This window comes from Lygodium microphyllum, chromosome 7 (genome assembly GCF_053477565.2).
Source record: "Lygodium microphyllum isolate KBCC chromosome 7, Lygodium_microphyllum_v1.1.10, whole genome shotgun sequence".
In the NCBI taxonomy this organism is placed as follows: Eukaryota; Viridiplantae; Streptophyta; class Polypodiopsida; order Schizaeales; family Lygodiaceae; genus Lygodium; species Lygodium microphyllum.
In genome coordinates, this window is record NC_141141.1 from 116949016 (window position 1) to 116974087 (window position 25072).

Below are 25072 nucleotides of genomic sequence, written 5' to 3' on the forward strand. Positions count from 1 at the left end.
GTCTTGAAGGGCCCAGCCTTTGTTAGTGCCCTCAACTTCAAGAAGTTCTCTGCAAAAGCAGGGGAGCATGTCTTATGAAATACAATAATGTCGTTGACAAGCTGCCCAACATACTCCTTCAATGCCGAGTCTTGCACCCTTCCTTGGCTACCAGATCGGCCACCCTGCCTAGATGAAAACTCATCTATATAGACAATCTCCTGCAACACACAAGTTCAGTATCAGACTCACTATGCATGGAGTGTGCTGAAGATATATAAATCATATTCATATGAAACTTAACCAGTAGGGCCTCTAGGGCATCGGGAGCACACACATGTGTTTTTGTCGAGATCGGGCCCCCAGATGTGCCCTGGCCGGAGGCTCGCGTCTGGGGGCCTGAATCTGCAGATTCAGGCCCCCAGACGCGAGCCTCCGGCCAGGGCACATCTGCAGATTCAGGCCCCCAGACGCGAGCCTCCGTCCAGGGCACATCTGGGGGCCCGATCCCGACAAAAACACATGTGTGTGCTCCCGATGCCCTAGAGGCCCTACTGGTTAAGTTTCATATGAAACCGAGAACATTACCTTCTCTGCATCATCTATCTGCCGCTGTAATGGAGCATCCAGGTCTGCTCCTGCCACTGGGCTGCCCTCGTCTCTCTCCTGGGTAGGCACTGCATAGTCGGATCGAGGACCAAAAAGGCTTTCCTGCAACCGCTCGAACTCCTCATCAAAGATCTGATACTGTGGTGCCGCATCCTGAATCTGCTCCTGGATGCTCACAATGGCAGAGATGTCATCGATGCTCGTGCCATCATAACGAGCCACCTCATCAACATGTGGTGGGGCATCCTGTAAATCAAAATCTATGAAATCACTAGGTGCATCACGCACCATGATACAGTATAGTTCTTCTTCCCTAAGCTCCAGCAACTCTAGCACATCCTGCATGAGTAGATATTCCACCCCCTCGATGGTGATAGCATGGAGAGAAGAGAGGGGTGGCTCTTCGCTCGTGGGCATCTCATCAGGGCAAGGAGGTGGGTGCACAATGGCCAAGCTCTGTGCTGCCTCAACACTCAGATCGAGAGTGATCTCCTCAGGCTCCCTCTCAAAGTACTCTAATAGTGGCCGAGAGGGTGCGTCGATGTCCTCGTCACTGTCCTCTTGCACCTCAGTGCACATAACATATATGGCAAAGGCGGCATCCCTCTTAATGAGATCCATCGTGACGTGGTCCTGTGACGAGGTGGGCACTGCTCTAGTGCGGAGATGTTGCCCCACATGCACCAGGGCTCAACTTATCACCTTTGCATGGCTGGATCCGGCACACAAACTATACAAAAAATCCATGGGAACCCACCTGAGAGTGGAGTCGGGAATAGAGCAAGTGAGAGGGTTCACTGCATCACAAAACGATGCTAGTATACTAGAGTCAGGGTCTACAGCGGAAAGCGAGCTCTCTAGACTCAAGGTCACACAAAACCTAGGGTATATATGGTCCCCTATGTGCGCATAGCATGTGGAACTGATCCATGCGGCGAAGGCGGGAGTGGTAGCCATGGCACACAAAGAGAGAAGGAATGAGAGCACAAGTGTAGGGAAGTGGAGAATGAAAGCGAAAATGAGTTTGGAGTTATAGCTTTTATGTGTCTAGGGTTTTAAATAAAGGTTCTTTATAAAGTTATTAATTCTAAAGTTTCAAATTAAAACTCTTACCTTAGTTTCTTTATTTCAGTACTTTAAAGTCACTGTTAAAATTACTCATACAGACAAACGCTTCGTTCTACATTATTATATCCTCGAATATGTTTGGGTCACTGAGTATATTCAAGTCTAACGAGAGAAAATATATAATTTTTTAAAGAAAATAAATCTAAAAGGCCTTGAAATTCCCTTTGGATCCAATTTAATATTAAAATGTAATAAACGAGCAGCAGAGATGCGCTACAATATATCATTGTGCAAAGACAATATTCTCTAGATTATAGACCTCTAACCTGCAATTTAATTATGATTTTTAACTGCACGATTGAGTAATTACAGTATGTATTATCACACGCTTGGATCACAGTAAACTAAAATTTAAAGTACTCAGAAGTTCAAAAAAGGTATGTATTCGCTCTTTATAAAGTTTTTTTACAAGGATTCCACTATCTCAAGGATATGTGGAGAAGCACATTGTTTACATGTCATGGATTGCTCACTACGAGTCCTGACTTTTCTATTATCTAACTTGAAATAGAAGTTGTAGAGGGGCTCACTAGACATTAATTGGATTTCTTGTCTCAGAAAATAAATGGGCCAATGACTCTCTGCACTGACTACGAAAGGATTATGACCACTCCACAAGATTACCACATCTACGAGCGCTGTATGTGTGTCATCTCGGATATCTTGATCCAAGCTGATCCACTCCCCTCGCAAAAGTCGCCATCTTCTATATCGAAAGCGAACGCACAGAGTTTGTCTAGCAATGAAATACTTGTAATAAAAACAAAAATAATGGTAAGTGATCAATGCGACTAACATAACAATTCATCTAAGTGAGACCTATGTCAATTAAATCAAGGTATGCAAAGTAGTAAAAAAGTTTTACCTGAATGTAATATCAGATTGGTTGACCCTACACTCAATCGTCTCATCAAAATGTGTTCTTTTGACTTCCCAAGACTCACCCAATAGCTGACTCATCCATTCCTCGGATGGACACTTGCATTGATAAGTAATCTTTGTTTTCTTCAAAACATCACATGAACCAAACAAATGTGCAAACAATGAGAATGGAATAAACCAATTAAGATGCACATCTTTGGAGCCTGTGGTGGGTTTCATAACACTATTGATGTCAGACTTTATCTTCGACTTGCAAGCTCCTGACAACTCCAAGCTACCAATGAACCATTCACCACTAGACAGTGGCGGCAATGGGACATGCTGCAATCTCTGGCTTTCTACCACATACAATGAATTATAAAAAAAGATATTTTGAGTGGCAAGTTGACTTGTAGAGGTATTATCATAGATCAAAGAACCTATCTCTTCATGCCAAACATGTATCTTGCCGCTTAAACATTCCACATTCTGCCATTCATGCAAAGTCGATGGATATAGAGCTGTCAATCAAACAAGACTGAATTAGAATACTGCAAAGACTTTTAAAAACAACTCTGATACAAAAGAATAATCAATGATAAAATTTAACAACTTACTGTTTTGTTTATAATTTGCAATGTTGTTCTCGTCGTGTACAGAGATTTGTTTATGCGTATAAACATGTTGAATCAACACTTCTGTTACTGCACTTGTGCCATTAAACACTTTTCTGAACTCTAGAATTCTACCTTTCCAATGTTTTCTAGGGTTTGCAACATCCTTGCGCTTGACCTTGAAACTCCCTCGAGTACTTGGGTGCATCAAAATCCAATCCAACTTATAATACTTATCACAAATCCAATTACCGCCATTATCTTTCCTGTTGAAGACCTCCACTGCAAGTATGCTACTGATATTTTTCCTCCGTGAAGACATCTGTAACAACCAAATACAAAAGTTACCTATCAACATGTGTATAATTTGCAAATGTTATCTCCAAATGAAATTAAATTTAAATGGATCAATTTAAAAAAGAAACATTGTACCTGTAATTTCTTTCACAAAGATCCCTAGATATGTTGAACAAGAAGTTGACTTATAGCAAGACCATTGTTCCTTCACTGACAGATTCCTGTAGTACAAAAACAAAAGAAATATTGGGTCAACACATACATATAACTTATATAGGCTTTGTCCAAATGCGTTGAAATTTAACCATGGAACAGTAGTAAAAAATGGCAATATACCTGTGGCTTTCTCTGCAAAAAATCCCAAAGATGTTGTAGAAGTTGAGTTCTTAATAAATCATTGTTCTTCACCCTCGGAGATTCTTGGAGTAAAAAAACAAAGGAAAGCTCAGTATGCATGTAACTTGTATACATTTTGTCTAAACGAGATAAAATTTAACAGTGGAGCAACAAAAAAACAAGACAATATACCTGTAACTTTGTTTACAGAGAAACCCTAAGATGTTGAAGAAGAAGTTGAGTGTTCAAAATCCCAAAGATGTTGTAGAAGTTGAGTTCTTAATAAATCATTGTTCTTCACCCTCGGAGATTCTTGGAGTAAAAAAACAAAGGAAAGCTCAGTATGCATGTAACTTGTATACATTTTGTCTAAACGAGATAAAATTTAACAGTGGAGCAACAAAAAAACAAGACAATATACCTGTAACTTTGTTTACAGAGAAACCCTAAGATGTTGAAGAAGAAGTTGAGTGTTCAAAATCCCAAAGATGTTGTAGAAGTTGAGTTCTTAATAAATCATTGTTCTTCACCCTCGGAGATTCTTGGAGTAAAAAAACAAAGGAAAGCTCAGTATGCATGTAACTTGTATACATTTTGTCTAAATGAGATAAAATTTAACAATGGAGCAACAAAAAAACAAGACAATATACCTGTAACTTTGTTTACAGAGAAACCCTAAGATGTTGAAGAAGAAGTTGAGTGTTCAAAATCCCAAAGATGTTGTAGAAGTTGAGTTCTTAATAAATCATTGTTCTTCACCCTCGGAGATTCTTGGAGTAAAAAAACAAAGGAAAGCTCAGTATGCATGTAACTTGTATACATTTTGTCTAAACGAGATAAAATTTAACAGTGGAGCAACAAAAAAACAAGACAATATACCTGTAACTTTGTTTACAGAGAAACCCTAAGATGTTGAAGAAGAAGTTGAGTATTCAAAATATCACTATTATTGACTGTAAGAGACTCCTAGAGCATCAAAACAAAAGAAATTACATGTCAGAGAATGCACATAACTTGCACAGGTTTTCTCCAAACGAGATAAAACTTTACCATAGAACATCTATGGAAGAGAAAAATATACCTGTAGAGTTTTGTGAAGAGAATCTTAGGGCTTTGGTAAAACAAGCTCTGCTCTCATAAAACACATGAATCTCTCTCTATGCTTGTGCAAAGCAAATGAAATTTTACAGGGTTACAGACATGGCAAGAAACAGTGAGGCTGTAAAATTTCGTCAGGAAAGAAGAAGCGGGGAAAGAGATATGACAGATTTGAGTTCCGCCTAAAAAAGAGGGGGAAATTGAAAAGGGGAGAAAAGAAAAGTCAAACATAAAAAATAAGAAAATGAAAATTCGAGGCACAAACTTCCAAGAAGTGACAGCTTTGTACTCCCCTTTTCCCTTATTTTATTGCTGAGGGAAGATTTGGTCCAAGATATGGCTAGAAGATTCATGTTACATGAATCTGGAATCCCAGCTCTCTCATTGGTTAGGCCTATATTTGTTTATTCACTCCTTAAGGGGCAAAAAAGAGAGTCCATATTTCTCCTAATGCTAGACAGCCATTGAAAGGCTGAAAACAGCAAGATTAAAGAATAAGAAGAGGTTTGACAAGCATCATCGACTCTGTCCAAGAGCTATTCACGAGAATGATTGGGTACTTGTCTATGATAGCAGCCTGGACAATCAATATAGTGTTCATAGAAAGTTAGCCAACCATATGTAGTAAAAGTAGTACATGATAATGCTACTTACTCTTTGACTGAAATGAATGGAACCATGGTAAAAGTACCAATAGTCGAGAAACGTAAGCTCTTCAAACGAAGAGAATCTTCAACTTATGAGCTTGATGACTTGGACATGAGCCATCTACTTGAAAACAAGCAGGAAGAAAAAGACTTAGAGGATGAGGATGAAGATATATCAAAAGAAGACCCTCCTTAAACCTGTAATCTTGTGGAATGGCACATGCCGGAGGATGTGCAGGTTAGGAGGGGGTGAATGTCAAAGAGTTTATTGTTCATAATATAAATCATGGGATTCTTATGAACACAAAAGAACTTCACTAGGATTTATATGAGGAATTTGTATACATAATCCAGTCATTGTTATCCAACAACCAACTTAGTTACATTAGTTGTTTTGTATTTAGCATACAATTTTCAGTTGTACCATGTATATTGATAAAAAAATAAGTCTATGGAAACTTACAACTTGGTCAGCTAGAAGTAATTGATAGTCTGCAAGATAAATCACATTGATTCAAGTGGAAAATATGGTTAGAAATCATGAAAAATACCAAAAGTCCACTAGGTTCATGGGGGACCTAAAGTAATGAACCAAAGTGACCTAAGTAGGTCAAAAAGTAAAGTGGAGCTAAGCAGGATGCAGCCCGCATTTTTCGATGCAAAATGCGAGCCTGCACAACCTGCAGCATCTGGAGAAAACTAGGAGCTATGGTGCATGCTTTGGAGCATGCAAACTGAAGATAAACTAGAGCTGAAGATAAAGATACAAACAAGAAAGGTGAGAGCTCCTCTTACCCGTCCATTTGGTCTGACGAAAATGCATGGTATGACAGTTTATAAAAGGGGAAAATCTGAGAGAAAAGTATTCAACCTGCTCTTATGTACATCTTCTCTCATTTTATTTACCTTATTCATGGTCCAATGAAGCCCGACTTGTACCCAAGTACTTGAGTGACTTTGGGGCAAGCAAAGGGGGAGGATTTTGAAGGTGTATGGGCTGTTATGGGCTAAAAAAACTAGTCATAAACAGGGCATCCCACTGTTCTTGTCCATTTTGATGAGCAAACAAGTGATTCATGTGGTTGTAATAGAAGAAAATGACCTCTTAACATCAGAGCTTTACCCATTAATGATTAGAGGATCTTATTCTTGAGTTTATGTACACTTTTTGAGCTTGATTATGGGCTGGAAATTTATGTTTTAAAACAGGGCTGAAGTTAAATTTATGCTCCATCAATGTATTTCATGTACTATTGTTCCATGACTTGAATGTACTTGAGTCTACCATCAAAATACTTATTTCTTGGAGTTGTAATCTGTCTATGTACATGAGATAAAAGCCATTTGAGCTTGCATTTGGTATATGCATTTGGATTAAGAATCTGAGAATATCCTTTATGTAATGGCTTATTTTTCCAAATGCATTTGGTGTAATCAAGATAGAGACATTCATTCCATTCATGTATGCTAAATACACAGAAAAAACTTGAAATCTTCTTCCTCACCTAAGTCATTTCTAAAACCCAAATCTTGTCAAACCCCATTCTTTTTCCCTTCTCTAAACCTTGAATCCCATACTCTTCTTCTGCTCTAAGCCCCGGTGGTAGACCTTCAACCCTTAACACGACGACAACGCCCCTCAAAGAGTAATCTACCAATTCGAGGTGGTAACACTTAAAAGAACCAGTGAAACTCTCAACATTTTGCCACTCATAGCAATCCAAAGGGTATAGTTCTATAAATACGAGACAAGTTATTACATAGGTATCATGAAATTTATCATTCTCAATGAGTTGCAAATACTTACTGTTTGCAATGTTTCATTGAAAGGGCACAGTGGGCATAATATATATTTATTATACATATTGTACAAATACTTCTGTTACAAGGTGAGAATCAACATTCCTTTTTCTGAGAGCTAAAATTTTACCCTTTTGGTGCTTTGATACATCTGTAATTGCATATGCTTTCACCCTGAAAGCTCCCTTCATGCTTGGACGCATATGTATCCAAGACAAGAAATGATACGTATTAGTTATTCAATTCCCTTCTTCATCTTTTATGTTACTTACTTCTATTGAGAGAATGCTTGTTTTTCTCTCAGGCGTTATAACATACGTATTAGATGTAAAGAATTATGTATTAACCCCTAAATAATAAGCATTTTAAGTCTATCTAGTAATCACCAATATACCATACAAATCAACATGGCTTTAAGAGATGTTTTTACTTTTCTAAATAGACATAAACATCAATATCGAAACGCATGTGGATATATACATCGACATAAAGTATAGACTTAATTTTAAGTCATCACTTTAATCATACAATTTACATTAAATATAATGAAAAGAATAGCACAAGAATACTCAGAGAATTTTGCCAAAATAAATTTTATTATAAGGAGTTTGATTTGACTCAATACATTATATGAAATGTGGGTATTATAGAGTAGTTGTTACAAAGATAGCAGCCACATAGCATGCAAATCTTAATAGGCACATTGGATTGACACCTGAGATATTCTAAGACTCAACATATTGTGTGTTATATGGATGATATGATACAAGAGTTTCATGGATCATTGCCAATTGGCATGGAGATCCAAATGGACACATAGGACCAATAAAGTAGAGGACTTTTGAACCATCAACTTCCAGCAGATTCATATCATCCAGCACAAAGGAATCACTTACCACATCAAAATAATCGATCGAGAATTATATGCTTCACCTAAACCTTGTACAATACCTGCATGTATTTAAAAATACCTGCATGAATCCCTTTTAACAAAAATACTTGCATAAATCCCTTTTAGCAAAAAATATCTAGATAACTGTATAGATAGAAGCAATACAAAACAGGGCCAATTTATCTATAAGCTAATCTACTAAAGATAAGATTGAATCGTTGCTAATCAAAACCCATTGCAAATGATGGACATAAGAAAACATCAATCCCATCAAACATAAAAGTCACTAATTAAATTAATAAATTTTGGCACCACAAAATATGGAAAATTTACCTATAAATTGAGCTACATAATCTCTGCTCTACCTTGTGTTAAGTGCTACGTCAATAGCAATTGATCCTTAAGTTAGAACTAGCATCAAACCCTATTGTAAAGATAGTAGAAAAGGGATAATGTAGAGAGGAAGAAAGAGAGTATGTGTGCATACGCGGGAGAGAAAAAGAAATAAACACCTATCCAATCTTGCACAAATTGATCTCTACAAAAGACAATAGCAAGAGTTAGTATTTACATGAAGGTATACTAAAAAACGGTAGAAAAGAGAAAATATAAAGAGAGAAAGAGAAAGGGAGAGAGAGATGAGCACTTATACAATGTCACCCAAAATTATCTCTGTAATAAAATAACAAGGGTTAGAACTAACATAATATTGTATTGAAAAGATATCAGAAAAAAAAAACCAAACAGAGAGGGAGATTAACACATTTGCCTCTTGCTCCAAATAAACTCTACAAGAAAACAACAACTAGAACCAACATCAAATTCTATTGAAAACACAACATAAAAGAGAAACAACACATAGAGAGAGGGGGGGGGGGGGGGGGGGAATGGAGAGAGAGAGAGAGAGATGAGCACCTCTGTCTCCTACCCCAAATAACCTCTGCAATAAAACAACAATAACAGACGAGTATAGAGAAGAAAGGGAAAGTGGTTTGTTGCTCAACTTTTGGGTCAAAGTGATTTCATGAGAGGGAAAAAATTGAAATTGAAAATTCTCCAAAAAAAGGGGGGGAAATATGTTTTGTGTACTATTCATTCTCCATTTTTTTAATTCCCCATTACCCCTTTTTTTAATAGAAAACCCAAGATTTGGAGAGAGAAGATTCACCCTCTATGGATGTCAACATCTAGCCTTCCTATTGGACAATCCAAAAAACCAACATCTTAAACTATATTATTTTTAAGGGCCCATTTGTGAGTTCATTTTTTTCCTAATGCCTTGAAGCTCCGTCTCTTGGGGTGGAGTTTGGCCCCTTACTCAGATGTAGAACTGGTTGGCAACTCTTTAATTAGAAGAGCAATTTAAAACTTTTTAAGAATATGCCAACCTATTAGCATGCTAAAAAATAGAGTAACAATCCCAATTTCAGTCCATTGCAAAGATAGTGGAAGTTCTAGAGTACATAAATTTTCTAATATAAGAGAACGCCATTGAATTCATAGACTTGTGGGCATCTAGGGAGTTGATATATGAATCTTCTAATTAGAGTTTGGTCGAAAGACTTGACCTAGGCTCTGTAGGAGTGGAAGGTGGAATATGGAATTGATTAAGTAGTATGGCTTACCTGACGGTGTAATTGGTAATGTGAAATCTGATGATAAATCCAATTATGCCAGTCGGTTGATAGGTCATGGATTTCTTGGCTCACCAACCTTCCGTGACTTAAGACGGGCACACGCGTAAGCCATACTCCTCTCTCTCTCTCTCTCTCTCTCTCTCTCTCTCATTCATGTCTCGCGATCACTCGAGAATATTGCTTAGAAAAGCCTCGCACGCCGCAGCAAGCTGCAGACTAAGAATCTCTCTCTCTCTCTCTCTCTCGAGCTGAAATCATCACTGTAGTATCTGATCGTCTACATCCCATTCCTCTCCTTCTTGTTCCCCGTCGCACGCAGTAATTAACAGCATCATGAATACGCAGATGATGAGTGGCCGCCGCCGTCAGAACCCGATCAGTAAACCTCGCTATGATAACGTCGACGATCACCATCATAGTACTACTATCAGTGATGACAATGAAGATGATCAGAAGGCAGCTAGCGTGGTCGCCGACTCATCAAAAACATATAATTCTACGCTTACACAACCATACAATAATATTCATGCAGAAGATGATCAATATCATGATCAGGTGAACATGCAGAATGCTGATTATGATTATATGCATCATGTAGTGGAGGTGGAATTAGGGGCCGGGGGGGTGCAGATTGTGAATCGGGCGCTCTTCCTGCGGAGCTACCAGTTCTCGCGCAAGCAAACCTTGCCTCAGAAGATGAAGGCGTCACTGCAGCGCATCAAATCCATGGCGTCCACCCTCGCCGCCTGCACCAATAATTCTCACCCGCATCACATGATTCCACCTAAATTGAAGGCACCCAAACTCATGCTTATCAAGAATATGATCACCTCTCATGTGCATCACTCCTAAACGCGCCCGCGCTCACACACATTCTCACTCACAGACTCGCATTTTTCATTATTCTGTTTTAGGGCAAGACTCCAATTAGGTTATAGTGTGGGGTGAAACCCACAAGTAGCTACCACGTCTAGAATATACACACCCCCATACTCTATATTAGGTCATCCACTTTGGCGTGGAACGCCCCACAACTAAGTACCACATTCGGCCACATTACAATATACATACCCCCATATCACAAGAGTTTCACACCCTTGTCTCCCCCATATTACAGGGTTTCCATAGGCCTTGCATCCTTTTGCAGCTTCAAAGTACACACAAATTGAATAACTTGCTCATTTCTCAAAGCCTAGAAACCACACATTCATTTTTATTGCTTTTTCACGGTAGGCCTTGTGGTGCAACCCAAAAGGAACTAGTGTGACTAGCTAGCCACACGTATATGCTTTGTGTTGATTCACAACTACAAGTATATGTAATTGTTTGATACTAATAAATTTTTATATCTAGTCTACCACACATCCCCTCATGTTTACACTAAATTGTAATGGTAATTAGCTCCATATGTTTTCCACAATGTAACAATGGCATCTAGTATCTAGCTGGTCTACCACACATTTTCTCTTGTTTACACTAAATCATAATGGTAATTAGCTCTATATGCTTTCCACAATGTAATAAGGACAAAGAGTTTAGAGCTGGTCTACCACACTGTTTTGATGTTTACACTACATTGTAATGGCAATTAGCTCTATACATTTTCCACAATATGTAAGAATGACAACTATTTGCCAAAATTTGTTCAAAGATGTTTCTGCATAAGAAATATGGAATTGTATAAATGGATTGGATATATGCTAAAGGTCACATACAATATCCATGTAGGTATTAACTTATCATGTTTTTAAGTCATGTATTCTAGATCTCAACTAAAATAATAGGAGCTAGATTAGTACAGCATTGAGGATATGTAAATTTATTTCAAAATCATTGGAAGGAAACACAATACAATGGAAGATAAAACAAACGCAAGTACAAGAGAGAAAATAAGATTTTGGAATAGATTGTTTTATTATATCAAATTGATATAGTTAAAGAATCTATCCACCTATTCTTTGAGCTTCAATTGTGATCTAGTCAAATGGTTAAATGGAGGATATTAACCATAGAAGGTATGGGTGCCCAATAACTATGATGTGTTTGAGAGTAGCATTGCCTATGTTAGTGCCTAAGCTAGTTGACTAATCATTGATACATACAAGCAGTTTTCCTTAAAGCACTTCGAATATATATGTATTATCTTTATTAACTATTTTCCACTTAAGCCAAAGGTCGAATCCACATAGGCCATCTCATGACCATCTAATTTACAAAGGTTAAACCCCTTCTAGTGTCTAAACTGGGAACCCCACTAGTGTCTAGTATCCACCATGGTTTTCCTCATTTGGGGCTATAAAACATTGGGCTATCAAACATTGGACTATAATACCCTCACAATGTGTACTTATTTGTCTTGATAGTGAATCAATCAAGGTGCTAAGCTAGATGATTACCCCCAAGAGCCTTGGTAAATATGTTAGAAATTTTTTTCTCTATATAGCAATCTCCACAACTCCATATTCAATGAGCTCTCACACTTAGTGATATTGAACCTCTATATATTTTTTGTAGCTATGAATATATGATTTTTTGAAATTAGCATCCAACTTTGATAGTCAAACTTTATGATTATTATCTCTTTGACTACAAATTCCATCTCTTTAAAGAACCTCCTTAACTAAACTCCTTCATAAGAAGCAATACTAGAAGGAAAAGTTCTAGGATCTAAGCACAATAATAGGAATATTTCTTTATCTTACAATAATGTACAACTGAGTCTGTGCTAATATGTGTTTCTAAACCATCTCATATTTATACACACATCTAGTATGTAGTTTAGATGTGTGTATAGATACAGACCTAGATGCCAAAATTAACACACTATTTTTTGTTATTAAATTTAAATCATACATGCATACACATTGAGCATTACTTATTGCAAGAACTACTCCATGACAAATCAAACTAAATAGCATGCCAAATTCATGCTCAAGAAGACATTAAGAAACATGATAAAATGTCACAAATAAATGCATAATTTCAATTTGATACAACAATGAGATCGGCCAAATGATGTCCTTTGTCTATTTGTATAGATGGCTTGCTTTAGAGCTAAAAAGTAGATGGTTTTTGGGATTTAAAAAGTGGATAATCTAAGATTTTTACATATTATAGATGGTAGCCCATTAAATTGCAAGTCTATTCAAAAAGAGGCTTAGATTTCAAATGTTGGTGAAAGAAAGAGCAATATGTTTAATAATAACTTCAGGTATCATTACAGTTGTTGCAATATACTAGACCCCATATGTGCATGAAGAGAATGTAATACACAAGTCCTTATACATGCCTAAAGAGAATGTGATACATTGGGCCACATACATGTGTGAATCTTTATAAGACGTATAGTGCAAGAATGAAAGAATTATAAACCATGCAAATTTCCCCCTTGCCAATTGTTAAATCCCCTTCCCCCCCACCCCCACTCCTTACTCCATATTTTTATAGGGTGCCAACCCAACAACACCATATTCCCCCATCTCTACTCATCATTAGTTTCCTTCTCTCAACTCATCATTAATTCTCTCTCTCTCTCTCTCTCTCTCTCTCTCTCTCTCTCTCTCTCTCTCTCTCTCTCTCTCTCTCTCTCTCTCTCTCTCTCTCTCTCTCTCTCTCTCTCTCTCTCTCTCTCTCACATTAATTCTCCTCCTCTCTCTTTGCAATACATCGATCCCCCTCCCATTAAAAAATAACTTCCTCTCTAAGGGTTTGGCAATTAATACCTCCTCCCCTCTCTCGTCAATTAATCCAAAATGCTAATGACATCATCAACATCTTCTCCCCCGTGTCCCCCATTCCTACGATAACTTTGAACATGGTGAAGGAAGAGGCAAGCCATTCCAAGCCAAGAGGATATTGCAATCTCACTATATATATATATATATATATATATATATATATATATATACACATATAAACATCTACAAAATTCTAGTGTGGACTATGAGATAAAACCAAAGTACATCTCTATCCAATGTCATATCATCATGAAAGTGAAAGAAAAATGCATCCTAGTATAAGGCTAACATCTAAAGATCTCTATGTCTAAAAATTGAATGTATAAAGTGTCTAGCTATAGAATCTCCTCTCTAAATGTCAAGATCAACACATGATCCCAACCATGATGCCATCCAAGGCCGCTCTGTTAATGTATCAAGGGGTGAGTTTCTTATGTCTCATAATGATGGCTCTAATCTAACTATAGTATAGGCCCCTCGGTTCATTGGCTACATAGTTGAGGTCATTGGGCTCAACAAAGTGCAATAACCGTGTCCAGTGTGACTCTGTGGCATGTAGGGGTAGTTTGGCAAGATGAATCTATGTCTATTGAGCTAGTAGTGCATGTGGGATCTGATCTATGAAAGAAATATATCATTGCATGTGGGATCTAATCTATTGAGCTAGTAGTGCATGTGGGATCTGATCTACGAAAGAAATATATCACTGCTCTATGCGTCTAAGTCCCTTTAGGCTAGTCATTTGTCTCATAGTAGTGCTATGCAGTGCCTTTGGAGCTCCAAGAGAAAAATCCCTAGACATATGAAGAGGTCCAAAGCCCTCATGAAAAAAGTAGTGATACCTTCAACATATGTCACGGTACATTGTACATCTATATATATAGTGCTTCTCCATCTCAATCTCTCTATCATAGAGCTCACATATCCTATCCTCCACTAGAATATATATCCATCTAGGTGTCTCTATCCTCAATTAAAGGGAGGAGACTTGCATAAGTCCAATAATAGTCCACATACTATGGGAGAGGTGTGTCTCCATATACTATGGTTGAACAATAAATCCATCCTTAGAGGGGTGTAGAAAGTTGATCCATAAAACTCCATTTTAAAACTCCATCTTCGGTACTCTTAAAGGGGGCAGTGGTTGGATCCAAGTCCTCCATGTCTCAACTCTCATGACATCACCCCCTAATGGCTGAATTCAACTCAAATCAACTAAGAGGGAGTGTAGGATAGTGCAAGCTATAGTCAAAGGGTGGGAATTTGTTGATCTATAGCTCATATAAGCTCATTCAAGTGGCCATCTATGAGTACCAATAGTCCCTCTCACCTACCTTTGCTAACTATTTGGAGGAAGTCAATATCAATCTAGGATACTTGTGCACGGGAGCTCCCATATCCTATGTAAGAAAGTCAATGCTCTAAAGAGAGAGAGAGAAAGAGAATGTGTGCATGTGTTTGTGTGAGTGAAGAAATAGGGAAAGAGAGAGAGTGCAAGAGAGAGGTAGAGAGAGAGTGAATCAAGACAAGGATGAAGGTGAGTCTATCTGAAGCAAGCATATGTCAAAAGGAGACCCTTCTCTCTCTCTCTCATCTAACCCTTCACTCCCTTCTATCATACCTTCATCCATGGAATTAATGTGGTGGGACCATCGACTATTAATGATGCAAAACTGTATGCAAATGCTTTGAATAATAGCCAGATACTTGTAAATCTAGTAAATCATGCATTAGAGTCTAGGCTGATGTATTCTAGGGAAGAAAAAGGTTAGGTTCTTTTATACCTTGTACTTAGATAAGTTACATTACCTTGTAATGTACTCAAATATATAATTTTCTTATACTTTCTACATTCAATTGAGTTTTGTGGTACATGTGTTGCATACTTATGCTCTATTATCTAGAAGATCATGTGATCCATGAGAGGGATGTAAGAGGATGGGAAATCCAATATAAAACATGTTGCTAGTATCTATATTGGTAGATATATGTATGTTAGATAGTATCCTAGTAACCTTTGATAACTTATGAAGTCTCATTGTAGGTGGACTGCACGATCATATATAGTTTGCTCACAGAGAGTAGGTGGATTGCACAATCCTATATATTTGCTCACATAGAGTAGATGTAGCCATCGTATTCATCGCATATAAAATTGAAACCACTAGATCACAACCTTACAATGATATTCAAACTAAGTGCACGTGCCAATAACATATCCAAATAGCACTAAAATTAATTAGATAAAAATGATCATTTACAATCAGAGAATGAATAGTTTAGCTCATCTTTGAAAGTAGTAAGCTTGAAATAAAGTGCACATATATAAGATAGATTTTTCTTGACAAAGATAGGGCATTGCATGTTGAGCAATAAGAAACCATCCAAGAGAAAGAGAAGAGGAGGAGAAATAGTGTCAAGCTATCATTACACCATCAAATGGTGTTCAACAGAAAGGGAGGAGGAAAGGGGGTTATTATAATCTCACATATTCATCTCCAAAAAGTATCCTATTGTGTGAGTATCTATTATAAAGTGTTGAAACCTTGGGTTTTGGAGAAAGGGTTCACTATTTCCCTTAGTGTGAACATCCCTGAAGGAAAGAGCATTATTCAAAGGCTAAAATGTCAATAACCACATTTGTAGCATAATGCTAAAGGATTAAAAATAATTTTCCCTCTTGAATCTGAGAGGTCTATTCATAGCTCATGTTGGGAATGTGAACAAGTGGTGGTACCTAAGGAACCACCACCTGTACAATATGGTCCCTAAGGCATCTACCAATAATTAGCATGGCATAAGCACTATCAAATGTTGCAAATCAAACTTTAGAATAGAGTGGTTGGGTCCTTAAGGAAGCTTGTACAAGTATCCATAATTTAGGTTTTTCAAAACCATTATTAGCAAACTTTTGCACAAGTATGCGAATTTGCTTAAATAAGGCTAATTGATAGAGTACAATATGGGCATAATTTGTGAAATTATGATCTTATGTGACCAAGAGAAAGCTCTACTACTACTACAATTATGTATTGGATACATTTGAAAGGGACACTACAAGGATATGGAGGTATAGTGACGGCGGTTTCTGATGCAAAATAGAGGCATCACTATTTGCATCAACAATGGGACGCTAATAACGATGCAAATAGTGACGTAAATAGCGACGGTGCCCAAATGAAAAAAACGTGGGCCGAAACCCGAGCGCGTTATTTTGCGTGCATACACAAAAGAGAGAGCAAAAGGGAGAGCGAACATCTTGCATTTGAGAGGGAGAGGAAGAGAAAAAGAGAAAGAGAGAGAAGGAAAGCTTCTCGCCGCCACTGCCACTATTCGCAAAGAAGAGGAGGAAGTATATGGAGGGTGAAGCGGAGCCGCCGTCGCGAAGAGGAGCCGCCAAATCCATCTTTGAGCCTTTACGGTGAATACATTGTTCCTTCTTGCTTTGTTTTTGTGTTTTCTCTTTCTCTTTTACTTGTTTTTGTTAAAATTCATGTGTATTGAGAGAGGGAGAGGGAGAGGGAGAGGGAGAGGAAATGAGAGGGAGGGAAAGGGAGAGTGAGGGAGAGAAAAGAGAGGGAAACATTAAACATAACAAGAAAAGAGAGAAAGAGAGGGAGAGGAAGAGGGAGAGGGAGGGAGAGGAAGAGGAAGAGAGAGAAACATTAAACATAATAGGAAAAGAGAGAAAGAGAGGGAGAGGGAGAGGGAGAGGGAGAGGGAGAGGGAGAGGGAGAGGGAGAGAGAGGAAATGAGAGAGGGAGAGGAAGAGAGAAAAGGAAATGAGAGAGGAAGAGGAAGAGGAAGAGAGAAAAGGAAAGAAGAAACGAGAGAGAGAAGGAAAAAACATTAAATATAATAGGGAAAGGGAGAAAGAGAGGGAGAGGGTGAAGGAGAGGGAGGGAGAGGAAATGAGAGAGGGAGAGGAAGAGAGAAAAGGAAAGAAGGAACGAGAGAGAGAGGGAAAAAACATTAAACATAATAGGGAAAGAGAGAAAGAGAGAGAGAGGGTGAGGGAGGGAGAGGAAATGAGAGAGGGAGAGGAAGAGGGAGGGAGAGGAAAGAGAGGGAAATATTAAACATAATAGGGAAAGAGAGGAAGAGAGAAAGAGAGGGTGAGGGTGAGGAAGGGAGAGGAAGAGAGAAAAGAAAAGAAAGAACGAGAGAGAGAGAGAGAGAAAGAGAGGGAGAGGGAGAGGGAGAGGGAGGGAGAGGAAATGAGAGAGGGAGAGGAAGAGAGAAAAGGAAATGAGAGAGGGAGAGGAGAGAGAAAAAACATTAAACATAATAGGAAAAGAGAGGGAGAGGGTGAGTGAGGGAGAGGAAATGAGAGAGGGAGAGGAAGAGAGTAAAGGAAAGAAAGAACAAGAGAGAGTGTGAGAAAACATTAAACATAATAGGAAAAGAGAGAAAGAGAGGGAGAGGGAGAGGGAGAAGGAGAGTGAGAGGTTGTTGTTTTCTTGTTGTTGTAATAGTAGTGGTTTTTTTTTTCTTGTTTATTGTTGTTTAGTTTTCTTGTTTTTTTGTTGTAGTAGTAGTAGTTGTAGTAGTAGTAGTAGTTTTTTCTTCTTTTCTTATTTATTGTTATTGTAGTAGTAGTTGCTGTTGTTTTTTCTTCTTTTTTTTGTTTATTATAGTGGTAGTGGTATAAGTCGTAGTCGTAGTCATAGTCGTAGTCATAGTTGCAGTCGCAGTCATAATCGTAGTCGTTGTCATAGTCGTAGTTGTGGTCGTGGTCGTAGTCCTAGTTATAGTCGTAGTCGTGGTCGTAGTCGTAGTCGTAGTCGTCGTAGTCGTGGTTGTAGTAGTAGTAGTGGTTTTCTTGTTTGTTGTTGTTGTTGTTGTTGTTTTTCTTCTTTTCTTGTTTACTGTTGTCTAGTTTTCTTATTTGTTATTGTTGTTGTAGTAGTGGTAGTAGTAGTAGTTTTTTCTTCTTTTCTTGTTTATTATAGTGGTAGTGGTAGTGGTACTAGTAGTCGTAGTCATAGTCGTAGTTGTAGTCGTAGCAGTAATCGTAGTCGTAGTCGTGGTCATAGTCATAGTCTTGGTTGTAATCGTGGTCATAGTCGTAGTCATAGTCATAGTCATGGTAGTGTCGTGGTCGTAGTCGTAGTCGTAGTCGTAATCATAGTCGTCGTAGTCATGGTTGTAGTAGTAGTAGCGATTTTGTTATTGTTGTTGTAGAGAGAGATATATATTTTGTTAAAGAAAATCTCATCCACAATCTCAGCCAACTTATCATCAATAAGATCTCTAACATCATCCTCCATTTGAAATCGGCCTATTTGGCTAGTTTTATTCCACCACCTAGCTATTATGTTTTTACATTTATCATTGATCTCCACAATAACAACAGCCTTCAAAATTATACCCAATTTGTGCAATGTCACTTCTGCCCCACCAAGGCCCGAGAATAAGAACATAACTGTTAAACCTTGCGGATATAATTATTTCAGTGGTGAAAGATGGTACGCAACAGTATTGAGTGTGGTCACAATCATATCTAAGCACCAGCTCAATCTAGGGCCTTCCATCAAACTATTCAATGGTTTTGGCCTGCCTTTAAAAAAGCCAGGAATTCCAAACCCCATGTCCTCTTTGAACTTGAAGGGTAGGATAGAACCTAGATGTGGACGTGATGTTTTTCCATTCATAGATTGAGTCTCGAGCCATAAAACACTTGAGTCTTCACTGACACTCTCATCCAAGTCTAGAGCAGGAGTAATGCTGATCTTTGTTTTAAGGCCCAAGTAAATGTACCATAGCTTAAGGGCTTTTTCATCTGCCCAGTATATTTTGCTACAGATACCTTGTGAGGGTCCAACATGTCTAGTTATTTGAACACTCTTGGATATTTTAAATAAGTGTTCAACTTCTCTTGCCATAGGAATCTTCTTGCCCTGCAATGAGGGAGAAATCAAGTGATTATGCCTCCCTCCCTCCCCTCACGCTCTCGCTTTGTTTCATAGATGATGCTGTAGGCTTTGAATATTTGAAGACCATTTTACAGAAACAATACTGCATTTTACATAACGAACCATGCCATTTCTTTCAAAGGTCCAAATATGCACAAAGTCATAGACAAAGGATTGAGAAAGAACCCCGTAAATACATAAGTTGGAAATCATGTTCCTTGCTCCAATACAAAAGAGAGGGCATGTCTTGAGCACGGTATATGCAAATTATTATTCTTTTCAAGCTATGAATTCTTCTCCCAATCTAATCGCCACCCTGGCCCCTCTAATCTTGCCACAACTTCCCCTGAGAATGCCCATTCCACTCACATACAAAGACCGAATGCGTTTCTAAGCACAGTGGTGGAATTCTTCTCCAACTCTAATGACACTTATGAGTTTCCCATCTAACCTCTAGCGCTAGCCAATCCATCAAGCTTACAATAAACACCTCCCTCCCTATTTTGTATGTTCTGTGTGTTTGTGATCAAGCACATTTTGATATTGGCAGGTGTTCTGGGGCAGACAAAAGGTTGCAATGTTTAATAATGCTGTAGATTTTGGAAAACTGGCAATCAACTTGATGATTTTCCACAATGATATTGCATTTTAGAGGGTTTACTATGACATATTGTAGCAAGGGATAAAAAATGATTAACTTTGCATTAGGAGTTAGGACACATGCACAATTCATGCTTACACAATGAATGTTGACGACTTTCAAAGAAAGCTAAACAAAAGTTGATGCCATCCAATTTTTTTCTCAAAGTATAGATAGGATACTTCATACTTGGAGCATCCACTTACTCAATTCGTTGATTAATCGCTTATAAGGGTACATAATATATGCATTTTAAGTAAGATCATTTTTTAAGATTTATATTACCGTGCTTTGTATGATTTAAATTGATTATGCTAACATCATTTTTTGTCTGTGCAGGTGACCTTTGTGGATACTCAGAGACATGGCAGACCAAGAGCTGTCTTGGACATCGTCAAGCTGCTCTATTAGATCTACTTTGGCGCGATCGGATCCTTCAGTTTTCCAGCAGACGAGGTCGACGCTCCAGACTTAGGCCAGACAGAGAGAGTGCTTCAAGGTGAGGAGGTGCTGCAAAGATCCAGATGCAGTGAGCATGTGGTCGGCTCGGGATACAGGTGCTACTCCTCGCTCTCGTGGCAGTTCCAGAGAGCGTGGCTCAGGGTGGTTGTTGTGGAGGCACAAACGTGGTGCCTTCGTCTCGTTGTTTTGCTAGAGTTACGTCACCTCTCCTGGAGTTTTCACACCTGTGGAGACGTCTACTCTAGTCACTCTGCCTTTTACTCAGCCATCTGTAGGTGGCACCCCTATGGGTCCTACTCCAATAGATACTACCCCGATCGGTACACTAAATGTACAGGGGTCTCTTGGATATCCCTAGAAGCATGGTCATAGGTGGGAGAGGACCCATCTTAGGAATACCCTAGAGGGGTATGCCCACCTTGTAGATGATAGGTTAGGAGCCATCATCATGAATGATGAGGGAAGGAGGGTGATGGCTCGCATGAGAGAGTTGTGCCAACAAGTTTTTTGGCACAACGTCTTGGATCATTGGAAAAACATACTAGAGGGGAGCAAGGACTACATAGCAATATCCTTGCATAAGGAGTTTTTGATACCAACTGCAGCAGACAGATAGGTTTTCTGCGGGCTGGATGATGGAGTGCATACGTGCATATATATCGCACAGACGATTGGACGCACGCAAGACACTCAAGAGTGGGCCTGCAAAGCCCGAGTGGCTAGACACACGGACGACTAGCGCCGACTGAGGGAGGAGGCTACAAATTCTCCAGGACGTTGGAGACAGCAGCGTGAGGCGGCGAGGGCACGACTAGAGACCGGAGTGGTCCATCACCTTGGGAGTAGCAGCCATAGGACATATCTAGAGGACTTTGTAAGTTTTTCTTTTGTTTTGCTTTTTTATTTTTTTGCAATATCCTTTGTACTCACAATCATGTTTTTAATAGTTAGTATTTTTTTCCTTTGTAGCACTCCATTACAAATCGCGATCGGGCCGTCCTTGAGACTCGATATGCAAAGAGGCACGGTCTCACTGCATTGATCGACCAATTATATGGACATGGCAACCCTGTAAGTCACTCATCTTTCTTGTTCGTAGTTACCATGTTTAATTAAAATGCATTATTGTATGGTGGACTGATGTGTAGTTGTTTCTTTTTTTGTAGAGTCCATTCAATGCTCCTTTGCAATGGGACGAGCCTTCGGATGGTGATGATCTATAGCTTACCCTTGGATCCCTGGAGCTCACACACCCTTCTTTTTTTGTCACGTGATCTGTGTAGACATTTTTTATGTAATAGTGATATCTTGCCATGATTGTACCAGTCGCTTTCATTAGGCGATCATGTATTCATTTCATATATCAATGTTATGATTTAAGTACACTTTGTCTTTATTTACACGAGCATTGTACACATTGCATAAACTATTTTGTATGGCCTGCCACAAAAAAAAATCATTGTTACCATCGCTATTAGCATTGCAAATTTACTACGTGCGTCATTATTGGCGTCGTTATTAGCATCGCAAAACTTTATTGTCGCTTTTAACGTCGATATAAGGCCTATATCTTGTAGTGGGAACTTATCCTTTCTATCATAAGTATGGATGGTAAATGCTTGAGAATGGAGCCCCAAGAGGAACACCAAGGAAAAGGGAATTATCTTGCAAGAAAATCTATCTTGTAACATCAACAAGATTTTTTATTAGGTTTTATATGATCACAATGAAGAAAAGAACATCATGCACAACAAATCTTCATGCAGCATCAAGTAAATCTCCCACGGATTTGATAGAATCAACCATATTCTTCAATATCTTCACAAAATCCATAAATAGAACAAAGGAAGCAAAGGAATAAACCATCTTTGAATGGAAATACATCACATAGTATTCATCTTCAATGTCTTCATAGTCTTCTCTCTCAATCTCTTATATACAATCACTCTGTTTTAATAGAATTGGCTCTCTGACTCTCTCTCTCTCTCTCCATCAATAATACATCATATCCTCACTACAATCTCTCATAATCACTCTCAATAATCCTTCTTAGGTCATGGATAGCCCTCCCAAGATGTGTGTCTGATATGAAGAGGCACCAGAGCCACTACAGTGTCCTTTCGTAGCTCACCACTGTCACTTCACTCCAATCTTTACTTGAGTCTTCAGCAGCTACTTCTTTTAGCTCTTTTGCACTTATATTCACCTCTTTCCAAGGCTAGAAAACTTTCCCAAGCTACACTCTCATCCATCAGAACAGGTACATAAGCATACAGAAAGTCTACAGAAGCTCATCAGAGAGTTATAGAAGGTCAACAGAAAGCATCAGAACCACATAACTCATACCAAAACCATTCCAAACCATCAAAAATCACTCAATAATCTTTCAAACAATCTCAAACCCTATCAATCAATACTCCATCCTTCCTTACAGAGAGAAAACAGAACAAAACAGAAGCTCAACAGAACCAATAAGAACATATCAGAACATCATCAGAACTTCACATCTCTACTAATAAACATCATGAGCTTAATAAAACCATTCCAACCTATCCAAAACACTCTCAAACCACTTCCAAACCAATCAATCATCTCATAAAATCAACTATTCAGCTCTCAAAAACAACAAAAATCAGCCAAAAAATAGGTTATTTCAACACTCAACATATCCCCACACTTAATAAGGAAGCGTCCTCACGACCCAGGAAAAAGGAAATACAAGTTCATTCAAAAGCTCAACTTTGATCTTCAATACATCTTCAAAAATAGTCCATCCAACCACGACCCCAACTTATCACCTGTATCTGATATAAAAAAGTACAACGAAAGGAAAACCCTTTATACATTAACACTTCTTATTAAATTGGAAATCACAACAAACTTATAAAGGATATAAGAGGTTTCTTCTTCTTCTGTATCAGCATCTTCAACTATCCAACCAGCAACACCATCACCATAATTCTCCAAAAATGTAGCTTGCACGAAAGTAAATCGAATAGGCAACCACCACGATCTTATCACATCAATTAACCCACAACACAAACACTACACACAACACAACCATCTGAATGACTCCTCCAAAAAGAGAGTTTTATCATTAAAAATCATCCACCATACATGGCAAAGGTATCAATGAAGATGATCCCTCTTGAAAGATTGGTGATTTTGGAAACGATCCATGCATAAGTGGTGCGCAGATCGGATGCTGTACGCTCGCATAGTGAATGTCGGAAGGTCCCCAAGAACAATAGAACTCTACTTTTTGCACAAATTACAAGATAAAAAGCATGAACGACAAGAGCAAGAGACCAATTGGGTGCAATCTCCCCCCATGCCTTGTATGAGCGCTCCACAAAGCATGTATTTTATGTATTATTCATCTTCAAGCTCAAATAATAGCCCAAATTACAAAATAGCAAGCTTTTAGCTTTTGAGTTTGCTTTAACACAAAATAGGAATAAAGCTAATGGACAGTGCGCAAAGAGTCTGGCACGCCCAATACAATGTCCAAGTAGAAATAACATAATCGTGCGCCCATGCGTATACAAAATAAATATCCAACGCCTCAATAAATAGGCGTCATGCCTAAGGTATGCGCCCATCAAAATATAATCCATAAATCGAATACTCGCTATCCTCTAATGCTTTCCTCCGCCCCCACTGCTGCTATCTCTACACATCAACTGAAGCATTCACAATCGTTAGTAAAATAATACAATTAAACCGACAAAAGTGAATACCTAGCAGTCTTCAGCTACATAAATAAATCAAGTGGTTAGAAATAAATCCTAACCTTAATTTATTACGAATGCGCACTCTAAACTCATAAACGTTTATTAATTTAATATGCATTTTTGCGAATCACCCATGTACACACTAAATTAATGAAACGCCCAAAAAGGACAGGTGTCCCCATCAACTTTTCGCACAAAGAATCCACTCATCAAATTTTACGAAATCCACCGTAAAACCTCACGGAATCCACCATGAAATATGCCTCCTGGCATCAATAAGGATTCATCTATAAATGTCTTGGGAGGATTTTGAAAAAACTGAAGGCAACCAATCCTTTCCAACAGGACAAGGTTTGTGCTAGGCAAACAAAGGGCATGAAAGTACAATATATCCAGTTGCTAGGAATCAATGCTCACATTGACATTCATGCACAACTTTGAAATAGGCTTTGAATCATTATGAGAATGCCTATACATATATGCCAGGTACCAAGTAAAATGAGCAGTTAAACGCACAAAAGGATCTGCAGATTGAGAATACTACTGAGCAAAATGCAGATAATTCTAATAAGCCTGACTAGCACTTATCCATTCTCCTGGGATCAATGGCCAATTGATTTGAGGTCCAGTAAGGGAATCATTTGAACTCCAGCCTCTTATTCGAAGAATCTTCTGATCAAATCCTG